The following is a 6,000-nucleotide window of genomic DNA, read 5'->3' as shown; positions in this document are numbered from 1 at the left end:
CAAGATACAAAACAATCTGCCCTGTCCTTGTGGACCGAAGTCCCTTGACCAGCTTGCCACCCTCGGGGTAAAATAGCTGTCGGCGGATATTGGGGATGGAAGACTTGCAGAGAAAGCTTGGCGGTGCCTGCGTGTGTCCGACTGCGGGCCATCCATTTGCAAGCAAACATGTGCTCTTTTCTGCCGCTCAAGGTTGTTGGCCCTCGCACAGAGCATGAAAACGGTTCTGCTGCCCCAACCAGATGTGAAAGTTGATGGGGGTGGGGTCAGGTTCCAAAAGAATTTCGTTCGTCATCTGGCTGCCCTAAGCTTTACATTGGAGAGCGATAGGATGGCAATTCAAACGTTTTTTTTCAACGATGGTAAGAATTTCTCGTGAAAATCGATATCAAAAATGCGCTTAGCAAACCTTGAACATTGTTTTCCGAAAATTACATTTTCCTGAACCTAAGAATTCATATATTAAAGCGCCACGCAGGGTAGCTCAGACGGGTCTAAAAATGGTATGTTTATCACAAAGAGCAATAAACTTGACGTAATTTTGGTAGTCCCTAGCTGCCATGGGTCTCTAATACAAAATTTTAAAATTTTTACACTACGCTTTTATGTTTCCTCTTCTTGCGACTTGCGAATATGTAAAATTCAACAGAGAAACTCACCATATTACAAAGAAAAAATGTATTAAGTGAGAAAGCGCATGGTATTTATTATAATACACTATGCCCTTTCCGATAACTTATTAACATGTGCTTTCTTTGTATTGAGCAAACATTTTCCTCTCGTATTTTCGTGGTTGAGTGGAATTGTTATGTATTATTCTTTACCAGATTCACAAGAATGAAGCACGTAAATTATGAAAATTGCAAGTGACGTAAACAAATGCTGCGCAAATTTTAAGGCTTTTTCGAGTTCCGATATATTTTCTGTTGTTGACGATCGTCTTATTTAAATTGTTAGTTTCACAGCACTGATTATTTATCTGTCATGCTCCGACATAATTTCGGAGATTAAGATTAAATTAAACTTGCAATAACAGCACCTTCGGCATGAAATTCCTCATGTATTTAAATGGGAGAACAATTGCCCATCAAAAGCGTGGGGACACAACAGGGGTACTGCCACCTACAATAGTTTGCTCTGACCAGGTCCATTCACGCATTCCAAATATTTGGAAGTTTTGCACCAGACTGGCCAAATCGCGTGTTTATTTACCTGGTTGAAAATGAGACGTATTTGTCTATGCCTTGTCTGTGGAAGGTCAAAAGCGATGAATACAGTGACAGACATAAGCGTACTCAGTGCTATGAACAAACAGCTCATTGATATGTGGCGGGTTAACAGCCCTTTTTAATAAATGATAGTGTTACTGAACGCGTTTATTTAATACCGACATAATGACTTGAAAATAACAATAATCTCATAAATTACTTCATTATTTTGCAATATACTTATTATGTTATGTACTGGCATACGCAGAAGGCTTAAGAGGCTACAGCCCCCCCGGATATTATAAAAAAAATTAAATATCAAATGACAAAGTGGCAAGTGCAGAGGGGGTAATAGATATTCCTCCTATCCCCCAACCCTTCAAATTCCACCCTGCATTAAAAGATATATGTTTATTCGCTACTTCCACATGACAAGACTTCAGATTTTTCGTTCCATTACTTTCGAATTAAACCCAGAACGAGATCTAGAGCATTATATATAGCACATCCAGCCATTATTTGTATTGACTTACTTGATTTAAGTTCAGTTCATGCACAGAAATTCTAATCGGGACTGAACCCACAGTTTTAAAGTGGGATCCAAACCACTATGTGCCACCACCGGGAATCGAACCCGGGACTCCTTGATTAAAAGGCCACAACACTCTTACCAATGCAACTTGGGGTTTGTCCATTATTTGCATTAGATGAGATATTGTATGGATTTATTGCAACCTTATTAATACAATTGTAATAATAATAGTAATAACAATAATATATATTTCGGAAGTATTCTAAATCCTCGTAAATTCTCCCCGTCGCAAGGAAACGTGAAGTGGAGAGGGAGCATAACATGAGAGAAGAGGGAGCACCACAGAGGATTATCCTGGCCGTGGTTTCAGTCGCCTGAACGTCGTAAGCATTCAAAACTTATTGAACATCTTTACGAAATTGCAAGGATCAAAAATTTCGAGAGCCTTGCAATCACAACAGTACATTTGAGGGACCATAACATGAGAGAAGAGGGAGCACCACAGAGGCTTATCCTGGCCGTGGTTTCAGTCGCCTGAACGTCGTAAGCATTCAAAACTTATTGAACATCTTTCCGAAATTGCAAGGATCATAAATTTCGAGAGCCTCGCATTTATAACAGTACATTTGAGGGACCATAACATGAGAGAAGAGAGAGCACCACATAGAATTATCCTGGCCGTGGTCCCAGTCGCCTGAACGTCGTAAGCATTCAAAACTTATTGAACATCTTTACGAAATTGCAAGGATCAAAAATTTCGAGAGCCTTGCAATCACAACAGTACATTTGAGGGACCATAACATGAGAGAAGAGGGAGCACCACAGAGGATTATCCTGGCCGAGGTTTCAGTCGCCTGAACGTCGTAAGCATTCAAAACTTATTGAACATCTTTACGAAATTGCAAGGATCAAAAATTTCGAGAGCCTTGCAATCACAACAGTACATTTGAGGGACCATAACATGAGAGAAGATGGAGCACCACAGAGGATTATCCTGGCCGTGGTTTCAGTCGCCTGAACGTCGTAAGCATTCAAAACTTATTGAACATCTTTACGAAATTGCAAGGATCAAAAATTTCGAGAGACTTGCAATCACAACAGTACATTTGAGGGACCATAACATGAGAGAAGAGGGAGCACCACAGAGGATTATCCTGGCCGTGGTTTCAGTCGCCTGAACGTCGTAAGCATTCAAAACTTATTGAACATCTTTACGAAATTGCAAGGATCATAAATTTCGAGAGCCTCGCATTTATAACAGTACATTTGAGGGACCATAACATGAGAGAAGAGGGAACACCACAGAGGATTATCCTGGCCGTGGTTTCAGTCGCCTGAACGTCGTAAGCATTCAAAACTTATTGAACATCTTTACGAAATTGCAAGGATCAAAAATTTCGAGAGCCTTGCAATCACAACAGTACATTTGAGGGACCATAACATGAGAGAAGAGGGAGCACCACAGAGGATTATCCTGGCCGTGGTTTCAGTCGCCTGAACGTCGTAAGCATTCAACACTTATTGAACATCTTTACGAAATTGCAAGGATCAAAAATTTCGAGAGCCTTGCAATCACAACAGTACATTTGAGGGACCATAACATGAGAGAAGAGGGAGCACCACAGAGGATTATCCTGGCCGTGGTTTCAGTCGCCTGAACGTCGTAAGCATTCAAAACTTATTGAACATCTTTACGAAATTGCAAGGATCAAAAATTTCGAGAGCCTTGCAATCACAACAGTACATTTGAGGGACCGTAACATGAGAGAAGAGGGAGCACCACAGAGGATTATCCTGGCCGTGGTTTCAGTCGCCTGAACGTCGTAAGCATTCAAAACTTATTGAACATCTTTACGAAATTGCAAGGATCAAAAATTTCGAGAGCCTTGCAATCACAACAGTACATTTGAGGGACCATAACATGAGAGAAGAGGGAGCACCACAGAGGATTATCCTGGCCGTGGTTTCAGTCGCCTGATCGTCGTAAGCATTCAAAACTTATTGAACATCTTTACGAAATTGCAAGGATCATAAATTTCGAGAGCCTCGCATTTATAACAGTACATTTGAGGGACCATAACATGAGAGAAGAGAGAGCACCACAGAGGATTATCCTGGCCGTGGTCCCAGTCGCCTGAACGTCGTAAGCATTCAAAACTTATTGAACATCTTTACGAAATTGCAAGGATCATAAATTTCGAGAGCCTCGCATTTATAACAGTACATTTGAGGGACCATAACATGAGAGAAGAGGGAGCACCACAGAGGATTATCCTGGCCGTGGTTTCAGTCGCCTGAACGTCGTAAGCATTCAAAACTTATTGAACATCTTTACGAAATTGCAAGGATCATAAATTTCGAGAGCCTCGCATTTATAACAGTACATTTGAGGGACCATAACATGAGAGAAGAGGGAACACCACAGAGGATTATCCTGGCCGTGGTTTCAGTCGCCTGAACGTCGTAAGCATTCAAAACTTATTGAACATCTTTACGAAATTGCAAGGATCAAAAATTTCGAGAGCCTTGCAATCACAACAGTACATTTGAGGGACCATAACATGAGAGAAGAGGGAGCACCACAGAGGATTATCCTGGCCGAGGTTTCAGTCGCCTGAACGTCGTAAGCATTCAAAACTTATTGAACATCTTTACGAAATTGCAAGGATCAAAAATTTCGAGAGCCTTGCAATCACAACAGTACATTTGAGGGACCATAACATGAGAGAAGAGGGAGCACCACAGAGGATTATCCTGGCCGTGATTTCAGTCGCCTGAACGTCGTAAGCATTCAAAACTTATTGAACATCTTTACGAAATTGCAAGGATCAAAAATTTCGAGAGACTTGCAATCACAACAGTACATTTGAGGGACCATAACATGAGAGAAGAGGGAGCACCACAGAGGATTATCCTGGCCGAGGTTTCAGTCGCCTGAACGTCGTAAGCATTCAAAACTTATTGAACATCTTTACGAAATTGCAAGGATCAAAAATTTCGAGAGCCTTGCAATCACAACAGTACATTTGAGGGACCATAACATGAGAGAAGAGGGAGCACCACAGAGGATAATCCTGGCCGTGGTTTCAGTCGCCTGAACGTCGTAAGCATTCAAAACTTATTGAACATCTTTACGAAATTGCAAGGATCAAAAATTTCGAGAGCCTTGCAATCACAACAGTACATTTGAGGGACCATAACATGAGAGAAGAGGGAGCACCACAGAGGATTATCCTGGCCGTGGTTTCAGTCGCCTGAACGTCGTAAGCATTCAAAACTTATTGAACATCTTTACGAAATTGCAAGGATCAAAAATTTCGAGAGCCTTGCAATCACAACAGTACATTTGAGGGACCATAACATGAGAGAAGAGGGAGCACCACAGAGGATTATCCTGGCCGTGGTTTCAGTCGCCTGATCGTCGTAAGCATTCAAAACTTATTGAACATCTTTACGAAATTGCAAGGATCATAAATTTCGAGAGCCTCGCATTTATAACAGTACATTTGAGGGACCATAACATGAGAGAAGAGAGAGCACCACAGAGGATTATCCTGGCCGTGGTCCCAGTCGCCTGAACGTCGTAAGCATTCAAAACTTATTGAACATCTTTACGAAATTGCAAGGATCATAAATTTCGAGAGCCTCGCATTTATAACAGTACATTTGAGGGACCATAACATGAGAGAAGAGGGAGCACCACAGAGGATTATCCTGGCCGTGGTTTCAGTCGCCTGAACGTCGTAAGCATTCAAAACTTATTGAACATCTTTACGAAATTGCAAGGATCATAAATTTCGAGAGCCTCGCATTTATAACAGTACATTTGAGGGACCATAACATGAGAGAAGAGGGAACACCACAGAGGATTATCCTGGCCGTGGTTTCAGTCGCCTGAACGTCGTAAGCATTCAAAACTTATTGAACATCTTTACGAAATTGCAAGGATCAAAAATTTCGAGAGCCTTGCAATCACAACAGTACATTTGAGGGACCATAACATGAGAGAAGAGGGAGCACCACAGAGGATTATCCTGGCCGAGGTTTCAGTCGCCTGAACGTCGTAAGCATTCAAAACTTATTGAACATCTTTACGAAATTGCAAGGATCAAAAATTTCGAGAGCCTTGCAATCACAACAGTACATTTGAGGGACCATAACATGAGAGAAGAGGGAGCACCACAGAGGATTATCCTGGCCGTGGTTTCAGTCGCCTGAACGTCGTAAGCATTCAAAACTTATTGAACATCTTTACGAAAT

This window comes from Lepisma saccharinum, chromosome 4 (assembly GCF_977018435.1).
Source record: "Lepisma saccharinum chromosome 4, izLepSacc3.1, whole genome shotgun sequence".
In the NCBI taxonomy this organism is placed as follows: domain Eukaryota; kingdom Metazoa; phylum Arthropoda; class Insecta; order Zygentoma; family Lepismatidae; genus Lepisma; species Lepisma saccharinum.
Note: the sequence above shows the minus strand (reverse complement) of the source record.